This window comes from Bubalus bubalis, chromosome 9 (assembly GCF_019923935.1).
Source record: "Bubalus bubalis isolate 160015118507 breed Murrah chromosome 9, NDDB_SH_1, whole genome shotgun sequence".
Taxonomy (NCBI): domain Eukaryota; kingdom Metazoa; phylum Chordata; class Mammalia; order Artiodactyla; family Bovidae; genus Bubalus; species Bubalus bubalis.
This window is the reverse complement of record NC_059165.1, coordinates 74013394-74035120: the sequence shown is the minus strand read 5'-3', so window position 1 is coordinate 74035120 and position 21727 is coordinate 74013394. Positions and strand designations below refer to the sequence as shown.

The 21727-nt window shown below is 42.3% G+C and overlaps 1 long non-coding RNA gene across 11 annotated transcripts in view; it reads right to left on the bottom strand.

The window, feature by feature from the left end:
• Window positions 1-2283: 2283 nt before the first annotated feature.
• Window positions 2284-21727, bottom strand: part of LOC112586931 — a 175405-nt gene continuing 155961 nt past the window's right edge. For 4 of the 11 annotated variants that reach the window (XR_006553425.2, XR_006553427.2, XR_006553430.2 and 1 more), the window contains 2 exons: window positions 18348-18471; window positions 16115-17772 (listed from right to left, as the gene is read on the bottom strand). This is a non-coding gene — a long non-coding RNA (uncharacterized LOC112586931). Of the gene's footprint in view, window positions 2372-16114; window positions 17773-18347; window positions 18472-21727 lie in introns of those variants that run through there. The other 7 variants (XR_006553420.2, XR_006553431.2, XR_006553423.2 and 4 more) reach the window with 6 other exon arrangements.

Sequence of the window (21727 nt, the reverse complement as noted above, 5' to 3'; positions counted from 1 at the left end):
TGTCTCAAGTGTCCCATGACAACATTTCTCGGGCTACCTTAACCTTCACTAATATGATCATTTATCCAATTTAAAGGTGCATTTCCTTTTTCTATTATTTTTAGAGTGGGAGGTATTGTTCTCTCATTCTTGCTTTTTTTTTTTTAAGAAGTTGAAACACAAGGTCAAACAAATTCTCAAAAATTCACAGAGCCTGTGAACTTTCAGTCTGTACTTCCTGTTCATTAAGTCATACCACCTCAACTTAAAATTTGCTTGGTTGAATCCAATTTAAGGGAAAAAAAAAAAAATCCTTCCCCGGAGGCAGGGGATATGCATACAGACTCTGAGTCATTCCATCAACAGCTCTGTACTGACCACACGCTGTGTGCCAGGCCCATGGTAAACAAGAGAGAGAGAAAGGATCCTTGAGATCATAGAGTCCATACCCTTGGACGGTGGTGAGAGATAGGGAGAAAGAGACTGATACATAATATGAACACACACACAAGAGAGAGAGAAAATGGGAAAGAAGCCCAGATAATGGAAAACGCAATGCCTGGCAGACTACCACTGTGTCATACAATCAAGGATCACCTAAGGGTTGTCCTCAGAGCAGGCTCCTCATAAACTGAGCCCTGAAGGAAAGAAGGGTCAGAAAAGCCAGGGTCGGAATCTGGAGGAAGAGAAATCCAAGCAGAGAGAACAACGAGGGCAAGGGAAAGACAGAGCTTCAGCCTCCTCTCCAACTCTGTCTGGTGTGTGACATGTTCCTGCCCACATCGAGGCCCTTTGTGAAGGTCATTCTTTAAAAGGGTCACACTAGCTAACTCATAGGAATTTATAGGATTATTTATTAAACAGCACATGGTAATTACTCATTAAAAGAGATTTGATTTTCTATCTTGACAAACCCTTTGAGATTTAAAGGCCTGATTTAAAACTCTGATTTTAAAATCAGATTTTATGCTTGTATTGATTTATTTATTTGAGCAGGGGGGTTGCCAAAAGAACATCAGGAAACTTAAAAGCACAGAAGAGCCAGATTTTGAGTTCCTGGAAAGCTTACGATTCAAGGCTAAATTTATTTATAGGAGAAAATTAATACGCTGTCAATCATTTGCAGCAGGGCTGACTTGTCCATCAGGCACAGCGCTTAGGGTTCACAGTACTACTGTGGGGGTAGGGGTGGGGCTTCCACAAAAATGTCCTCATTCCTTTAAAATCAGAAGAAAAATGAAACTTAAAATCAAAGAATTTTAAGATATACATATTTACCTTTGAAAGTGAAAGTGCTAGTGGCTCAGCGTGTCTGACTCTTGGTGACCCCGTGGACTGTGGCCCAACAGGCTCCTCTGTCCATGGGATTCTCCAGGCAAGAATACTGGAATAGTTGCCATTTCCTCCTCCAGGGGATCTTCCCAACCCAGGGACTGAACCCAGGTCTCCTGCATTGACAGGCAGATTCTTTACCATCTAAGCCACCAGGGAAGCCCCATATTTGCCTTTGCTGCTGCTGCTAAGTCGCTTCAGTCGTGTCCAACTCTGTGCGACCCCATAGACCCCATAGGCTCCCCCGTCCCTGGGATTCTCCAGGCAAGAACACTGGAGTGGGTTGCCATTTCCTTCTCCAAAGCATGAAAGTGAAAAGTGAAAGTGAAGTCGCTCAGTCATGTCCGACTTGTAGCGACCCCATGGACTGCAGCCCACCAGGCTCCTCCATCCATGGGATTTTCCAGGCAAGAGTACTGGAGTGGGGTGCCATTGCCTTCTCCGATATTTGCCTTTATTCCGACGCAATTATAAAATACAATTTTTTAACACTGTCTTTTAGTGGGAGGGGCCCACAAACACAAAATCTCAAGGACCCAGGAAAATCAGAATGTGGCTGTTGGGAGCAGCTCCCTGTCTAGGAGAAACAGCTGGAGGGAGGCCATCTGGTTCAAAGTGGAGCTAGTTCTGCACCTCAGCTGGCACAGAAAGTCCTTCGTGGCCACTTAAGAGGATTGGTTTACGGAAGTTGCTTTGGGGTATGATGGTCGATGAGTGAGGGAGAAAGCTGAATCCAAACTGGAAATAGTCTCAGAGATACAGTGAGGTCCCATCTCAACAATCTGGTGCATCTAAGTCACACTCTATTCTGCTCCCCATTTTATCCCCCTACCCAGACCCTCTGAAGCTTCCAGCTCTTCCTTCACCTGCTCTGCAGCCCACCCTTCCTCCTTGCACCCTCTCATCTTACTTTCCCTGCTTCTCCCCTGCCCTGCTTTACCTTGGACCACTCAGCCCCAGTCCTTACCCAATTTCTCAATTCCTTCATTGCTCCAAGCTCAGAGATTCTGTAGCAAATCTTCTTGAGGCAGGGTGACCACCGTGCATCAGCCCAGATGCACTGAAAGTACACAGAGCATGTGAGGCCACTAACTCATAACCAGGTCATTTCTACCAGGAGGGCCTGAAGGTCCAGTTCCCTGGGAGATTGGGTGCTAAGGCACGCAGGTTTGGAGTTTTTCGATTGTATTTCAGCCAAGATGATGTGTTCTTGGTCATCAAAATTCACAGATTGTTGAGATCATTAAGAAGAAGATATATGGTCACCATTGCAATGAGGTGCTCTTGGCTTGATGTTTGGTTTTGCCTTGGTTTCCCCCCAAATCTGAACTCTATAAAAATTTACCAAAGAGGTGAGCTGCTTGGGCAGAACTTTGGATGTAGATTTCAGCAAAAATAAAACAATTTTAAAAGCTGGGAAAACCCTCCTGAGAGACTTGCCACACACACACACACACACCCCCCCCTTAAGCCAGGGTAACCCTCAGAAGAAACATAAAGCTGACTCCAGGATAAGCCAGGCTTCCTCAGCTCTGAGGAAGCTACCTGCCAAACAAAAGATGACCTCAAGGAGACTCTCACCATTTTACACTTTCCTGGAAGGTGAGCTTTCCTTGTGACCTAATCCAGGAGAATTTACATTTCAATTCTAACTGCACTTGTGAATAAAAGGCAATAAGGAGGACTTCCCTGATGATCAAGCGGTTAAGAGTCTGAGATCCCAATGTAGGAGGCAGGGGTTTGATCCCTGCTCAAGGAACTAGAATCCACATGCCCAGCTAAGACCTGGTACAGCCAAATAAAAGGCAATAAGGGATTATATGCAGCAAGAAATAAGTAAAAGTCTCTAATTTGGGGACCACTGTAGCCTTTCCTTGGAGAAGGCAATGGCACCCCACTCCAGTACTCTTGCCTGGAAAATCCCATGGATGGAGGAGCCTGGTAGGCTGCAGTCCATGGGGTCGCTAAGAGTCGGACCCGACTGAGCGACTTCACTTTCACGCATTGGAGAAGGAAATGGCAACCCACTCCAGTGTTCTTGCCTGGAAAATCCCCGGGACGGGGTGCCTGATGGCCTGCCATTTATGGGGTCGCACAGAGTCAAACACGACTGAAGCGACTTAGCAGCAGCAGCAGCAGCAGCAGCACCAGTAGCCTTTCCTAAAACTGAAGTTATTCTTTTACATTTTTAAAATTAATTTTTAATTATAGAAGAAAGCCATGGATTCGTATTTCTTTTCACATTAGAGACATACAGATATGGCTCAAATTCCCATTATCACTGCTCATTCCTTATAGCTTCTGTTCTCGCCTTCCTGAGAGTGTTGGTATGGTTTGAAATGCCTCTTGAAAGATCTCAAGACCTTGTTCTATTCATCTGCAATCATGTATGCGTCCTCACAAGTAAGAGATATAGCATTGCTTGGTGACTGTTTGTTACATAAATGAAATGAAAAATACTGTTATACATTTATACTTGGATTTTGTTTTACCAGTTAGAACCGACTGTGTATCTTATCATTTTTATAATAACTATGCTGGCACTTATAGAGCATAAATACACCAAAGTTTCTGCCATTTCCCTACTGATGGACCTGAAATCTTCCTTACAGGTGAGCTCCTTTCTCCATCTTCTTTTCAAACGAGTACCTGACCAAAATCACGGCAGAGAAGGAATCTAAATAATGTACTAGCAACAGCAATGTTGTAATGTACTAGCAACTAGATTAGAGTACCAGACTCCCAAAGTCCTATTTTGAAAAAGTAACAAAGAAAGTACCAAGAAAGGACTGTTCCCATTTGTTACTAAAAGCTAGCGTGCATTTACAAAGAAAGGTTGTAAAAAGAAAAATCTTTAAAGGGAAAAAAATTGCTGAGCGCTGGCGAGTGGAGAAAAGTGAGGCTGGCTTAACACCATTTAAAATCATGGAAGAATACTCATGGAAAAAGTTACACTTGTGGATTTTATGGGACCTGGGCTTTGTTGGCTGCACCACCCTCACTCCTCATTTGAGAGAATAGTTTCCCTAAGTACTTTTTCAACGTTCACATAAATTGGTAGAAGAGACTCTTTCCTAACTGTCTCTGAACTTTGGCTTGTCTAGTCTGTGTTAAATATAATTAATTCTTGGGTGTGGACCGTGTTGTAACAGAAAGGTAGAGTAGCACAGCAAGTACACAGCCAAGCTCGTGCTGCCGGTATGTGGCACCTTGAGTGTCACCGCTGCCAAGGGGACATGCTCAGAGCCCAGCTGGCCACCTCTAAGCGTTCCCAGATAGGAAACCTAAAATTCCAGAAAGAAGTAGAGTTGGAGCCCAGAGAAAGGGTGCGGTATGGAGTAATGGAAACGGAGGTATGCACGCTCCAATCAGTGGGTGGCAGGTCAGCCCCTGGGCCTCTGGATCCCTGGGTTTGAGTCCCAGCTCTGCCTACTCATCAGCTGTGCCATCGTGGTCCTGTTAAGCATCCTCTTCATGCTTGAATTTATCCATTTGCAAGATAAGGATAATCGTGTTCTTTCACAGAACTGTGAGAATTAAATTCAATAGTTTATGTAAAGTGCTCACTCAATGCAGTCCTTGGCATATAATAAACATTTGATAAATATTCACTTTTATTAACCTAAATAAAGCACTTGGTATTAAGCCACACAGATTCTGTTATTTAAAGGTATAAATGATTTTGGTAGGTATCACTTCTGATTTTTTTTAACGTAGACGACCTTGATAACATGTACTTTGTTGTTGCTGCTGTTGTTGTTCAGTCGCTCAGTCCTGTCCCACTCTTTCCAATCTCATGGACTGCAGCACGTTACGCTTCCCTGTCCTTCACTATCTCCCGGAGCTTGCTCAAATTCATGTCCACTGAGTCGGTGATGCTGTGTGACATCTCATCCTTCACCACCCCCTTCTCCTTTTACTTTCAATCTTCGGGAAAAGCTGTATACTGACTTGCTACATCATGACTCAGCCACTGTTCACCATGGCTCTGTAATTCCCAAACTCCAGAACAAGACTTAAAATTTGAGGTTTTCTAAAAAGTGTTATTTTACATTGTAATCATTTTGCCCTGGGTTCAGCAACCAATTCTCCAGGATTCTCCACCATTCCAAATCTATTTAGCTCTGAACATAAGCTTGAGAAATTTTTTTTTTAATGAGCCTAGGGCTAAGTGACAGCAGGACAGACAGACTCTCTCAAATGAGGCTCCAGCCAGCATCTGGGCTCTCCAGCAGAGGCAGTCTGCTCTCTCAGGAGGGGGAAATCTAATCCCCAGAAAGCAGAGAGGTAGAGAGTTCAAAAAGAAAGTGAAGTACCTGCTAATCTGCCTTAGCCATTTGCATCTCTGACTTTTCCCATTTGCTGTCACCTCCTGCAAACCCCTGCATTACTGAGGGCACACGTGAGTGCCTGATTCTATATCTTTGAACAAACAAACTCATGACTCAAGAGTAAAATTTGAAATTTGTCAAGAAACAGTGAGTGCTGTTTGCCAGTGGATGGAACTCCCGTGTCAGACCCTGCCCATGCCCTTAGCTCCCGACCACACCAGTCAGCTGAGTCTACTCAGTGTCTTGGTTTCTCTTTTCAAGGAAATCAAATGTGCTTCTCACTGCTGGGTTTACAATAAAGAGGTATGAAATCCCTGAAATTGAGTCGTCTGAAGTAACATTCTGTAGAGGTCACAAAGGATGACCTTGGAGAAGGCAGGGCTGCAGCTAAAAGCCAGCTCTAACATTTCACAATCAAATTGAAGTTACAACCACTCACACACACAGACACACACACACACAAACACAGCCAGTTCCCTTGATGTTTCCACCAATCGAGTCCTCTAAGATGTGAAAATCAGGACTCCTTCTCCCCTCTGCTTTCTTCTGAAGAATAAAGCAGGATTATACCACCAGCTGTTTTCTTCTCCTTCGTTTTTGTTGACGGTTTCTTTAGCTAAATGACACCGAGAGGATTGGAAGCATAAGGTTCTGTCATGGTATTTTTGCTGCCTCACTTGATTCCATTAATCCTGAAGCAGCGGGGCAGGTGGTTTCCAGGGGATCCCCTGCAGACTGGCTGCTCAGTGGGCTTTGGGGGCATGGGTAAGAGGGGCTAGAGGGTGTACCCTCACCCAGCGGCTGAGCCTCTCAGCCCGGCTTTCTTTGTTGGGAGAAAAGACTTTACAGGTCTCGCTCAGCCTCAACAGCGATGGATGGCAAAGAGCCCCAGAATGCAAGTCTCGGGGGTTGGGGGTGCTGACTCCCAGGCACTGGATCTGCAGGGGAGCGTCTGGCTCTATGCTCCAAGACCCTACTCACTAAATGTACAAAGTCAACTATTCCCTAAGTGCCTGGCTTAGTTAGTAATGACAATTATTTTACTGCAGCCCTGAGTCACATAGCACCCCAGTCAGGCTATGACGGCTGAGAATGTTTTCAGTAAATCTGAAAAAACTGCAGGAAGCAAAGCAAGGCAGCACAACATCTGCTGGCCAAGTTGCTGTTTAAGTCTTGCAACATCAGCTTTCCTTGATGGCGATACTGACAAAATATTGTGAGTGGACCTTCCACTCGCAAGCAGCAGCTGCCACCACAGTCTGACCCAGGGCCTCCTGACAAGACCCTAGGTATAGGCAAGACTTCCAGAAACTTTCCCATTCTATTGCAGTTAGGTCAGCCATATCCTCCCCAGCAGATGGGGCCTAAAAGATAACTGAATCTCAAAATTTGGAAACCATAATAGCATTATGTACAGAACCAAGAAATTATAGTGGTACTAACTGAAGTGCTTGAGTTTCTATTGAGAATCAGATCCGCCAACACTGAGCCCTCTTCCCTGCAGGGCAAGAATCACGTAGGGTCGACTTGTCCTCAGACCATTTAGATGATGCCAGGGTTCTCTCACTCTCCACAGGGGCCACCAGCCAGTCCCTCTTGAGTCCCGAGAGTCTCCACTGCTTGCTCTTTTGTTGTGCTATCTCGATTTCACACATGCAGGTTGCCCACTTGGGCATTTACTACATTTTGGTTTTATCACACGTCAACTCTTACTGTATGTAGACTATTGTGTACAAGTAGACTTTACCTTTTTGGAAGAGGGTGTGTGCAGTATCACTGTATTTCTTCTGAACCTTCTACCGTGCACTCTAAATGATTGATTTATCTTAATACGTACTAACCTGTTTTTTAAAATAGAAGAATCATGGCCAGTCATTTCTCCTTTAGTATGAATGAAGAGAATGAGAATAGATTCAGACGTAGAACTGAGTAGAGAGCAGGGAAGGTGAAGATGGACACCTAAGACTCAAGAGTCTGGAAATAGTATCTGCCAGCAAAACTGATCTAGCTTGGGTCTAGCCTACAGATTTGCTGTTCTGCCCATATTTCTAAAAAATAAATGGAGAGAGAGAAAACATTTAAAAATCAGTTCATCAGTGGCTGATTCTAGGGAATATACAAGATAAGCCTGTAGCATCTTAAAGCACCCGATAAGAAAATAAGAAAGTGTTAAAAACAACAACAGCAAGCCAGAATGATGGGGTTATAACTAGGAGTCAACTGAAAGAGCTCCCCGTGGCTAGTGTTGGAATCATTTGAGTAACGAAATAAATAATGGCATATTGAACTATAACTCAAAATATAAAATAAATATCTCTGAGTCTAGACTGATAGTAAAAAATGACTGAACAAAGTAATAAATGGAGAAAGAAAGACAAATCTCTTAGGTCAAGGAATTCTACATAAATTATGTAGATTCTCTACCTTCAGGCAGGTGAAGCTAACTCCCCTCTGTCTAATTATAAGAAAACATCAGACAAATTCAAATGTATGGGCCTTTTACAAAATACCTGACCAATATCTTCAAAACTTTCAGGGTCATCAAAACAAGGAAAGTCTAAAAAATTGTCACAGGCAAGAAAAGTCTTGAAGACTAAATGCAAAGTGCTATCTTGAATGGGATCCTGGGTACAAAAGAGATATAAGGAGAAAACCGAGGAAATCTGAGTCAGTATTAATAATAATATACCAATATTAGTTCAATAATTTTAACACATGCACCATACCAATTTAGGGTATTAATAATAGAGGAGAGGGGGTATGGAATATATGGGATCTCTCTGTACCATCTTTCTAACTTTTACATAAAGTTAAAATATTCTACCATAAATGTTACATTTAAAAGTCAATTTATTTCCCATTAAAATCTTTTAAATTGAAGAATAGCTGATTTACAATGCTGTTTTAGTTTCAGGTGTGTAGTGAAATGATTCAGTTTCACATTTGCATACATTCTGTTGTGTCCGATTCTTTGCGACCCCATAGATTGTAGCCTCCCAGGCTCCTCGGTCCATGGGATTTTCCAGGCAAGAATACTGGACTGGGTTGCCATTTCCTCTTCCAGGGGATCTTCCCAACCCAGGGATCGAACCTGTGTCTCTGGTGTCTCCTGAGGCAGGCAGGATAAACTGCAGGCAGATATTTCACTGCTGAACCACTAGGGAAGTCCCTATATACATATACATACACATACACACACACACACGCACAATCTTTTTTCATATTCTTTTCCCTTATAGGTTATTGCAATGTACTGAGGATAGTTCTCTGCGCTATATGGTCAGCACTTGTTGGTTACCTGTCTTATATATAGCAGTGTGTATCTGTTATTCCAAACATCTAATTTATCCTGTCTTCTCCCTCCCCTTCAATAACTATAAGTTTGTTTTCTATGTCTGTGGATCTACTGCTGTTTTGTATGCAAGTTCATGAGTCTCTTTTTTTTAGATTCCACATATAAGCCATATCATGTCGTTTCTAGTTCTTCATGAACACAATACTGCATCAACCAGCCCTGGGCCCCTGCAACAGCGGCCTCTCTACAGCCTGCAACCTGATTTCCCAAGTAAAACAGGAACAGAGAGATGCCTCAGTCCCATTTCCCACGTTTCACAGAAGTACATCTAACTGGCAGAACCTAATTCACCCATAGGACCTTACGTATAATCCAGAAATGTACAGGAAAGCATATGGGGAAGCACTCTGCGTGCCGAGCAGCCAGAGGAGGCAGAGAGAGCCCCACTGCACTTGCTCTCCCCAACACCGAGGCCAAACGTGACCTGCCATCCATGTATGTGCCCACATTATTCTTACATGTGCCTCCACACCCCTCATTTATGTTCCACTCCCACCCCAAGTTAAGGACTGTGGCACCATTTAGAAGGTGTTTCATAGCAGTGGGTAAATTTGGGAGCAATTAAAATCTTCATTGTAATTTTACATAGTCAACAAAACATATCAAGCTTAAGATACTCTGCTAGGGGCTATAGGGGGAAAATTAAGAAGACACTTCATTTTTATGAAATAATTCCCATCCTAGTTAGTGGGAAATTGTGTGAACACAAATCACTCTATCACAGGACAGAACACTGTAATGTCATGTATGTTGCCCGAACAAAATACCTCAGAAAATTGTCATGTGAATTAAAGCCAATGGTGGTATGAGGCTTTGAAAAAGACAATTAAAACCATTAGTATTATCATAGATATACTGTCTACACATTGTCACATATAACCACCCATATAGCTATAACTAAAGGCAACTTTACATTTTAAATTTAGTTACATATACTATATGCGAGACAGCAAAAGAGACACAGATGTATAGAACAGTCTTTTCAACTCTGTGGGAGAGGGAAAGGGTGGGATGATTTGGGAGAATGGCATTGAAACATGTATAAGATCATATAAGAAACGAATCGCCAGTCCAGGTTCGATGCAGGATACAGGATGCTTGGGGCTGGTGCACTGGGATGACCCAGAGGGATGGTATGGGGAGGGAGGTGGGAGGGGGTTTCAGGATGGGGAACACGTGTACACCCATGGCAGATTCATATTGATATATGGTAAAACCAATACAATATTGTAAAGTAATTAGCCTCCAATTAAAATAAATAAATTTAAATTAAAAAAATTTTTTAATAAATTTAGTTACATAAATTAAAAGATATTACATGTAAAGATTTTCAAACCATCATCACACCATTTATTTACTGAAGTTTTATAAACAAGGAGTTCTATCAATTGTCTCTCTGATTGCCTTTCTTATTTGATGAGCTTCAGTTCAGTTCAGTTGCTCAGTCGTGTCCAATTCTTTGTGACCCCATGGACTGCAGCATGCCAGGCCTCCCTGTCCATCACCAACTCCCAGAGTTTACCCAAATATATGTCCGTTGAGTTGGTGATGCCATCCAATCATCTCATCCTCTGTCGTCCCCTTCTCCTCCCACCTTCAATCTTTCCCAGCATCAGGGTCTTTTCAAATGAGTCAGCTCTTTGCATCAGGTGGCCAAACTATTGGAGTTTCAGCTTCAACATTAGTCCTTCCAATGAATACCCGGGACTGATGTCCTTTAGGATGGACTGGTTGGATCTCCTTGCAGTCCAAGGGACTCTCAAGAGTCTTCTGCTCCACCACAGTTCAAAAGCATCAATTCTTCGGCGCTCAGCTTTCTTTATAGTCCAACTCTCACATCCATACATGACTACTGGAAAAACCATAGCCTTGACTAGATGGACCTTTTAATAATTTTCTCTAAACCCCTCTCTAACATTCTCAGGTTAGATCTGTCAAGAAGTCCCTTTACCCCTGGGAATTCAAACATTATTTGTAAATGTCCACCCATAAGAATCTTGTAATAGCTTATAGGCAAATCAGCTGGCAGAAAACAAAATCCTGGTACTTGTAGGCAAAGAAAATCCTGACTAAAATGTCTGGCTACAGTCATCTGCTCTTTCTAGCTAATATTTTATCATTAAGATAATACCTGTTTGGTGGCAAACATGCATACATAGCACCAATTTTCTTCTCTATTTGACAGGTATTGCTTTCCTAATAGAAAATAGCCCTTCAAGAAAATGTTCTAGCTGGGACTTGAAACCTACAGGTAGATATGAAAAACCTACTAAGAGTCAGAACATATGGAACGATAGAAGTCATCTACTCCAGTATCTTAGCCTTACATAGAATCTGACAAACTGCACTTGATTCCTTCCACAGATGAGAACCTCACTGCCTCATGAGGTTTTTGGTTTAAATGTGCAACGAGCTCTACTGGATAGAAAGGACTTTTGCAGGATAGAAAGGAAATGGCCTCCTTCTGCTGACTGTTTTCAGGAGCTAGACAGAGCACAAATGTTCCTTCCCTTCCTCTCCCCTGGAGCCAGGTGAATCACTTAAAGGAACCAAAAATAGGAGATTCTGTAAGGTATTCTGGATACTATCAAGATCTGGCCAACCTATGTCCTTTCATTGGCAAAGATACTATGCAGCTTAGAAGCTAGACATGCTAACCTAATAATGTGGCTTGCAAATTTTAAGAAAACTAAGAAATAAGGATCACCATATAAAATTCTCCTTGAAAAGAAAACAATAGTAACCACCTCTGTGGGTCCAACAAAATATCTTTGTAATGTATTTATCTAGGCACCCGAAGATAATTCTTGAGGTTTTCACCAAAGTCCCACTTTTTCTCAGGGCTCATCCTGAAATTCTTTTACTGATGCTTGCAGGCCGCAGTCTCCTGGGTCCCGGCTTAGAGGCAGTGTCCCAGGCTCTGGTCTTGGACAAGCCTGGTATGAAATCCTAGCTCAAGTTTATCAGCTGTATGACCTGGGGCAAGATTTTTGAATGCTCTGAGCCCAGTTTTTTTCTTCTGTGAAAGATTGAGAGCACAGCTCTTAAAACCTTATGAGAATGAAAAAGGGGAAGAATGGGATGCGTGTAAAATGCTCCGTAGAGAGCCTGGCCTAGAGTCAGTCCTTACACAGAGTAGCTTGAAAATTCCTTGTCACGCTTCTCTGAAACACTCTTGTTTGTGCATGCTCACTTTGAAAATGTATTGTCCAAAGGAAAAACTGTTCCTGATGCATTCTGAGCAAGAGTCTGACGGGCCAGTTACTTAATTACATTACAATCCTGCTGCTGCTAAGTCGCTTCAGTCGTGTCCGACTCTCTGTGACCCCATGGACTGTAGCCTCCTCCATCCATGGGATTTTCCAGGCAAGCCTGGACTTCCATTAAAGCTATGTGGGACCGTTGTTTTAACAACTATGACATGCTGTTGACTCAGCTTGTGACCACGGATCTAGGGTCTCAAACCAAACCATCTGAAATTAAACAGTTGTGGTAACTAACGACTGGCCTCCCAAGTTGATTAGGAGTGTGGGTTTGAAGTCAGAGATCATGTGTTTTTGAATCTTGGCTCAGTTTCCCTTTCTGTAAAATAAGGATAATAATAGAACCTACCTCATAGGGCTATTACGCAAACAAAATGAGATAATGGATATAAAGCCTTTACAGAGTGCCTGGAACATGAGCACTCAAGGCGCATTAGCGATGATGATGATATTCATGATATCAAAATATCACAATGGGCAGATGACTCTCTGAGCCGAGAAATGTTTGTTCAACAAGATATAAATAATCTAATAGAACTATTAGTCAGTCTCTATTTGGCACATTTCTTGGGTCATTCTGTCAAAACACAGACAAGACAATAAGAAAATGTCCTCACGAGCTCGTTCTCAATTAAGGTGCAAATGACTTAATGGACTCCTCTGCCAGAAAGTTAGCCCCCACTTAAGACTCCATGCCTGTCTTCTCAATGGCTTATATATAAAAATAATACCATCTATAGCTCTCAGACTCCTGCCTGTCCCACTATTCTGTGTGTGTGTGTGTGTGTGTGAGTGTGTGTGTTGGGGTGGAAGGAGGGTGGCAGGTGGGGCAGAAGTTGGAAATGACCTTCACTCCCCAGATCACAACACCCTGAAAATATCTGATCCAGGTATGGCACTAGGAGCTATAGGTACAAAATAAGATTTTTTTTCCTGCATATAGGAATACATAGGGTGAAGCTGCTATTCCCCAGAAACGTCTCGCCTTCTCCCATTTCATCCCTACTTCCTCTGCTCTTAGAGGTATGTTTGGAGCTTCTGCTATTCTAAGAACTACTATTATCTCCATCTTTATACTTAGAAAAGCACCATGTGCTTCTAAAACAAGTGAAACAAGCCAAAAAACACAAAGATAATGAAATGGCTAATCCCCCCCAGGCCCCTTCTTCCTTGATAGAATGAGAGTGACCCTTAGTATGAGTTCACCCGACCTGTTTCTCCACTCTGAGACCAACTTTTATCACAGATGCAGACAGAGGGCAGACTCTGTTTCCTTTTGGTTGTTGCAGATGCCATCTGACAAAACTTGAATTAGAATATACATATCATTTACATTGCTTTTCCCTTTTAACAATACCTCATGGCCATCCTTCCAAAACTAACTGGAATTTTAAACAGGTGCATAATATTCCATTTTAAACATGCACTATAATTTATTTGGCCATTGATGGACACTTATGCTGTTATCTTGATTTTGCTGCCAAAAAAGAGTGCCCCTACATGTATGTATGTGTATGTGCGTGTCCCCTTATATATAGATTCTTTTATTTCTGACGCTAGATTTCTGCAGGGACTACAGGGTCAAAAGAATATGTTACTGAATTTTATTGTTTTATCAGAGTATATAGTTGGACCCTGCCTGACTTGAGGTTGTTTTTCCCCAAGACCCTGCCTCCCTGAATGTCCCCACAGCTCCACGCATAGTGAGCCACAAGAGGTTCTGCTTAGGGCCTATGCCAAGGCTGGAAGCCCCAGGGCATTCAGGGCCCTGTGCCACAGATGCCTATTATCCTGGCTGAGTAAGAAATTCCTATTGTTCCTCTAATGGAAGATCAGGCATTCAGACCTCAGCCCCACTACTGAAAGAGCAAGGATGTGTGTGTGGCATCTGGCATTGAAACTCCCCTCATATGGGGCATGGAGAAAAGATAACCCTCCTACTGTGTTTTTGGAGGGTGCAGCCACTGTGGAAAATAGCTCTGGAGGCTCCTCAAGAAACTAAAAACAGAGCTACCATATGATCCAACAATCCCACTCCTAGGCACACATTAAAAGAAAATCAAGGTTTGAAAGGGGACATGCACCAGAGTGTTCACTGCAGTGATGTTTATAAGAACCAAGACAGGGAGGCAACCTATTTGTCCAAGAACAGATGAATGGATAAAGAAGGTGGTACACACACACACACACACACACACACACACACACACACACACAATGGAATATTACTCAGCCATTAAAAAGAACAAAATAATGCCATTTGCACCAACAGGGATGGACCTAGAGATAATCATACTAAGTGAAGTAAGTCAGACAAAGACAAATATCGTGATTGTCCTTACATGTGGAATCTAAAAATATGATACAAATGAACTTATTTATAAAACAGAAATAGACTCACAGATACAGAAAACAAACTTACAGTTACCAAAGGTGGAGAGGGATAAACTGGGAATTTTGGATTAGCAGATACCCATTCCTATACCTAAAATAAACAACAACGCCCTACTGTATAGCACAGGGAACTATTTCCAACATCTTTTAATAACCTATGATGGAAAGGAATCTGAAAAAGTTTGTGTATATGTGTGTATACACACATGTATAACTGAGTCACTTTGCTATATAACTGAAGCACTGTAAATCAATTATACTTCAAATAAATAAATAGTAAACAGACATCAAAAGCAGTGCTATAAATGCCTGTACAGTACTAAAAAACATAGAAACTCCCCTCATTTTTCCACTGAAATAACTTTTAGACTGTAGTTACTTGGAGTTGAAATAACATCATGATAATACAAATACCAAAGGACATTTACATTGAAGTGAAGGATTTGTGCTATGCCAAAGCCTTTGATTGTGTGGATCACAATAAACTGTGGAAAATTCTGAAAGAGATGGGAATACCAGACCACCTGATTTGCCTCTTGAGAAATTTGTATGCAGGTCAGGAAGCAACAGTTAGAACTGGACATGGAACAACAGACTGGTTCCAAATAGGAAAAGGAGTTCATCAAGGCTGTATATTGTCACCCTGTTTATTTAACTTATATGCAGAGTACATCATGAGAAACGCTGGACTGGAAGAAACACAAACTGGAATCAAGATTGCCGGGAGAAATATCAATAACCTCAGATATGCAGATGACACCACCCTTATGGCAGAAAGTGAAGAGGAACTAAAAAGTCTCTTGATAAAAGTGAAAGTGGAGAGTGAAAAAGTTGGCTTAAAGCTCAACATTCAGAAAATGAAGATCATGGCATCCGGTCCCACCACTTCATGGGAAATAGATGAGGAAACAGTGGAAACAGTGTTAGACTTTATTTTTCTGGGCTCCAAAATCACTACAGATGGTGACTGCAGCCATGAAATTAAAAGACACTTACTCCTTGGAAGGAAAGTTATGACCAACCTAGATAGCATATTCAAAAGCAGAGACATTACTTTGCCAACAAAGGCCCGTCTAGTCAAGGTTATGGTTTTTCCTGTGGTCATGTATGGATGTGCGAGTTGGACTGTGAAGAAAGCTGAGCGCCAAAGAATTGATGCTTTTGAACTGTGGTGTTGGAGAAGACTCTTGAGAGTCCCTTGGACAGCAAGGAGATCCAACCAGTCCATTCTGAAGGAGATCAGCCCTGGGATTTCTTTGGAAGGAATGATGCTAAAGCTGAAACTCCAGTACTTTGGCCACCTCATGCAAAGAGTTGACTCATTGGAAAAGACTCTGATGCTGGGAGGGATTGGGGGCAGGAGGAGAAGGGGATGACAGAGGATGAGATGGCTGGATGGCATCACTGACTCAATGGACATGAGTCTGAGTGAACTCCGGGAGTTGGTGATGGACAGGGAGGCCTGGCGTGCTGCAATTCATGGGGTTGCAAAGAGTTGGACATGACTGAGCGACTGATCTGATCTGGTCTGATAGACATCTACCCACTATTTATACCATGGCTTTGATAGGAAAGTGCACTTTAAATGCCAAACAGTGAATGAACTTTCAAAACTCTGCTGGCATCTGAGCTGGGAACTTCTCCTGGCATTTTAAAGAGGGTATTTAGAAACAGGAGAGTTTAGCTTGTAGCATGAAGCTAATGGTAGACTTTAAGGCACAGTTACAGATATGGTCAGCTGATCACTCTGATTACGGAAACTCCCTGCATTCATTCATAATGCTTCCTTGGGGCCAGGGGGACAGTGGAACAGAGGACCCCTACAGAGAGGAAACCCACAGTGTGACTCCCAGACCCAGGAAGGAACATGGAATCTGGACGCCTCACTCTAGCCCCAGGTATCAGTAGGACTCTGTAGAGATCTGGGGGAAAGGGCAGGGAATCACACATTTCAGGGGAGCTTCAAGTACAAAAGAAAATTTCTATTATTGGCACACACTTCCCTGAATACAGTCATGGAAAGACCTAATCTTGGAGTAAGCCTCAACAGAGCCTGACTTTTGACAAACGGTTAAGCTTTCTCAGTTTAAGTTGCCTTAGTCAGAAAAGGCCAATAGTACCAATATCCATCTCATAGGCATAATGTGAAAATTAAAGGAAATAATGCACAGAAAATGTTTATCAGATATGGTACATACTAAGTGAACAGTAAATATAGAGACAACTGCTCTGACCACTCCATCACTACACCTATTCTTGCTGCTCCTCTTCCTCCTCCGGAAGCCCCCTAGAGTTCTCTGGCACAAGTTTATTCCCAATCCATCTCAGCAGGCTTATCACACAATTGCCGTCTCTCAATGATTGAGATCGCTAGGTGCTAGGGGTTAGCAGCGATTAGGAAGACAGCAGCAATGATACAAAGAGCAGGCAAGCATTTTTCCAATGACTTAAATCCATGGGTAATTATGCCTCCAGAAAAGTATTGAGGAAAATAAAGACCATGAAAAAATTATGGCTGGGGTGAGGGGAACAAGGCCATAAGGAGCAGAGTCGTGGTGAGACTGGTTCTTAAGAGTGGGGTAATAACCTATATGGGAAAAGAATCTGAAAAAGAATAGATATATATGTATGTGTATAACTCAATTACTTCGCTATGCCCCTGAAACTAACACAACATTGTAAATCAACTATACCCCCAATGTAAAATAGAAATGAAATTAATGAATGAGTGGGGTTTTTCAAAACTGATTGGAGGACTTGGATTCTGGAAACCTGCATGGGGTCCTTTGACAGCTCATCCTGCCCCTCTGGAATGCTTTTTAATTCATACAAAAGGAAGAGCTGAACCCGTGACCTTAAGGTCTCCTCTTTCTTAACCATCTTCAGTTCCTCTCCAACAATGCCACTTGGAGTCTGACTTTACAGCACTCATTGGTCTCTGCTGTCTAAGTTCTGATGAAAAACGAGGCAAAGCACTTCCTGCTGTCCTTCAACCAGCTCTCTACCACTTGCCAGCAGGTGCTGCAAGCTGGCAGAAAGTGAGGATAAGAGAGCCATCTTGTCTTGATGCTGAGTTCATTTTTCCCTTTTGATTACTGTATGCTGGGTTCAGTCATTTCTGGAAAGACAATGATTCCCATGGCCATCATGTTAGTAACCACATGAAATGGGGCAACATTTTCTTTTGTCTTCCTGCCAAGTTTCCAGCTCCAGAGACATGGCTTTTAGGATTTCCCATGAAAGCCCAAACTGGCAATATAAATAAACCCACCGTGATAATTATCCACCCCCTCTTCTCCATCTTTCCAGTGGAAACTCTTATCTTTCCTCTCAGTAGTTATTCTTCATGAAGCTCACTCAGATTTATTACTTATGTGGGGCAATTCATCATCTGGGCTAAATACCACCTTCCTCCACTGGGCAGGCCTGTGCTTCAGGTGGCTGTCATTTCTGTACGGGATGCATAATTCAATTTGGGCTCCAGTAAGACAGAGCTGGTTAAGATAACGGGCTATTTTCTTTGGGGTGATATATTTAATAAAAAAAGCAATTTACAATGAACTTTATTTGTTTACAATATCGTATGCTCTTGGGCTTCTTGAAGCATGCAACTTGAGTGTTTTGAGTCAGTATGGTATAGTGTAAAGTGGGACATTTGGAATTTGTGTGATCCTGAATAAGTCAGTCAAGTACCTCCAAGCCTCAGCTTCTTCATTTCTTGTATGGAGATAGAAATTCCAGTGGGCTGCCGTCTATGGGGTCACACAGAGTCGGACACGACTGAAGCGACTTAGCAGCAGTAGCAGCAGCAGGATTACTGTACAGATTAGAAATACTATTTACAAACTATGCCTGGCACATAGTTGTTGAAATAAATTGTAATTCTTGTGATTGTTTTCAGATAGTAAAGAACTAGATCTTGATCCTCTGAAGAAGAGAGAATTTTCAATGTATTAGCTTAGTTTTTCAATATTATGTTCTATGAACTTTGCAAAAAAACAATACACCTTTTAAGATATGTAACAACCAAGACTGAAGTGAGAGAATCATTTGAAGACAGTCTGGAGAGAGACTCTGTCTTGGCCTTGTCCTTAGCATGGGGATTTCAAAAAGAAGTATATTTTCCTTTTAAGACTTTTTTTCATGTAGACCATTTTCAAAGTCTTTATTGAATTTGTTACAATTTTACTTCTATGGTTTTTTTGGCCACAAGGCATGTAGGATCTCAGCTCCCTGACCAGGGTTTGAACCCACAACCCCTGCATTAGAAGGCAAAGTCTTAACCACTGGACCACTGGGGAAGTCTCCAAAGAGAAGTTTTGACATAGCTCATCCCAAACCAGGGAGCTATCCCCAAAAGAGGAGCCCGGAATGGTGGCAACTTGGTAAAAAAAAAAAAAAAAAAAAAAAAAAAAAGAACATTGATCTAAGAGTGTTAATTCTAACTGGTTGTCTCTCTTTCTTGTTAATTAACATATTCAACAAATGTTTATTAAGCAGCTCTGTCAAGCTTTGTTCTAGGTCTTAGAATAAAACAAAAGAAGTCCCTGCTTTCATGGGGCCTGTGACTTCTCATAATATTCCCATCACCAGACAAAAGGCAGAGATCCTGTAGGTAAATGTTCTGGAATGTCAAAAAGGGTTGGTAGCAACTAGCTACATAGGGTTATTCAAACTCAATTTTTTATTTAATTAGAATTGAATAACTCTAATAGCTTTATTGACTATGCCAAAGCCTTTGACTGTGTGGATCACAATAAACTGTGGAAAATTCTGAAAGAGATGGGAATACCAGACCACCTGATCTGCCTCTTGAGAAATTTGTATGCAGGTCAGGAAGCAACAGTTAGAACTGGACATGGAACAACAGACTGGTTCCAAATAGGAAAAGGAGTTCGTCAAAGCTGCATATTGACACCCTGTTTATTTAACTTATATGCAGAGTACATCATGAGAAATGCTGGACTGGAAGAAACACAAGCTGGAATCAAGATTGCCGGGAGAAATATCAATAACCTCAGATATGCCACCCTTATAGCAGAAAGTGAAGAGGAACTAAAAAGCCTCTTGATGAAGGTGAAAGTGGAGAGTGAAAAAGTTGGCTTAAAGCTCAACATTCAGAAAACGAAGATCATGGCATCCGGTCCCACCACTTCATGGGAAATAGATGGGGAAACAGTGGAAACAGTGTCAGACTTTATTTTTCTGGGCTCCAAAATCACTGCAGATGCTGACTGCAGCCATGAAATTAAAAGACACTTACTCCTTGGAAGGAAAGTTATGACCAACCTAGATAGCATATTCAAAAGCAGAGACATTACTTTGCCAACAAAGGCCCGTCTAGTCAAGGTTATGGTTTTTCCTGTGGTCATGTATGGATGTGAGAGTTGGACTGCGAAGAAGGCTGAGCTCCGAAGAATTGATGCTTTTGAACTGTGGTGTTGGATAAGCCTCTTGAGAGTCCCTTGGACTGCAAGGAGATCCAACCAGTCCATTCTGAAGGAGATCAGCCCTGGGATTTCTTTGGAAGGAATGATGCTAAAGCTGAAACTCCAGTACTTTGGCCACCTCATGCGAAGAGTTGACTTATTGGAAAAGACTCTGATGCTGGGAGGGATTGGGGGCAGGAGGAGAAGGGGACGACAGAGGATGAGATGACTGGATGGCATCACTGACTCGATGGACATGAGTCTGAGTGAACTCCGGGAGTTGGTGATGGACATTGAGGCCTGGCGTGCTGCGATTCATGGGGTTGCAAAGAGTCGGACACAACTGAGCGACTGATCTGATCTGATCTGATCTGAATAGCTCTAATAACTCTAATAGCTCTGTAGTTACATTAGCCACATTTCAAGGATCCAATATCAACATGTGGTTACCCTAATGGACAGGAGAAATATAGAGTATTTCTATCATCAGAGAAAATTCTACTGGACATGCTGTCCCCAGCAGCTGTCCATAGCCATCTCGCCTGCTTGAACTCTCCCAAATGTGCTCTCCATTGAGGACTGTAAGCCTGGATGCTCTCTGCCCCATTCTACACTAACCCTTCTCCTGGAACAGTGCTCAGGCAGTAAGGAAACCCTGGCTCATTGATACTCACATTCACATTTTCTTCCCTGGAAAAGCACACCTCATGCCTTCCAGCCCAACAATTCCTCTTTAGATCTTACCTGGCTAACCACCAAGCAAAGAATAGAAGGACCTTTTTACTGGCCCCCATTCTCCTCTGACTACACTTCAACCCACCGTGGGTCCACCATTTTGGTTTTTCAATGGAGCCTCAATCTTGTGGCCCTCACATTTAATTTCAAATAACTATTCCAGGTCTTCATAGAACTGTTCAACTTCAGCATCTTTAGCATTACTGGTTGGGGCAGAGACTTGGATTACTGTAATATTGAATGGTTTGCTTTGAAAAACGAACAGAGATCATTCTGTCATTTTTTGAGACTGTACCCAAGTACTGTATTTCGGACTCTTTTGTTGACTATGATGGCTACTCCATTTCTTCTAAGGGATTCTTGCCCAGGCAGTAGACATAATGGTCATCTGAGTTAAATTCACCCATTCCAGTCCATTTTAGTTCACTGATTCCTAAAATGTCAATGTTCACTCTTGCCATCTTCTGTTTGACCACTTCTAAGTTACCTTGATTCAGGGACCTAACATTCCAGGTTCCTATGCAATATTGTTTTTTGCAGCATCAAACTTTACTTCCATCACCTCTCACGTCAACAGCTGGGTGTTGTTTTTGCTTTGGCTCCATCTCTTCATTCTTTCTGGTGCTATTTCTCCATTCTTCTCCAGTAGCATATTGGGCACCTACCAACCTGGGAAGCTCTTCTTTCAGTGTACTATCTTTTTGCCTTTTCATACTGTCCATGGGGTTCTCAAGGCAAGAATACTGAAGTGGTTTGCCATTGCCTTCTCCAGTGGACCACGTTTTGTCAGACCTCTCCACCATGACCCATCCATCTTGGGTGGCCCTATACGACATGGCTCATAGTTTCATTTGGAAACTCAGCAGTGGCCATAGAACTGGAAAAAGTCAGTTTTCATTCCAATCCCAA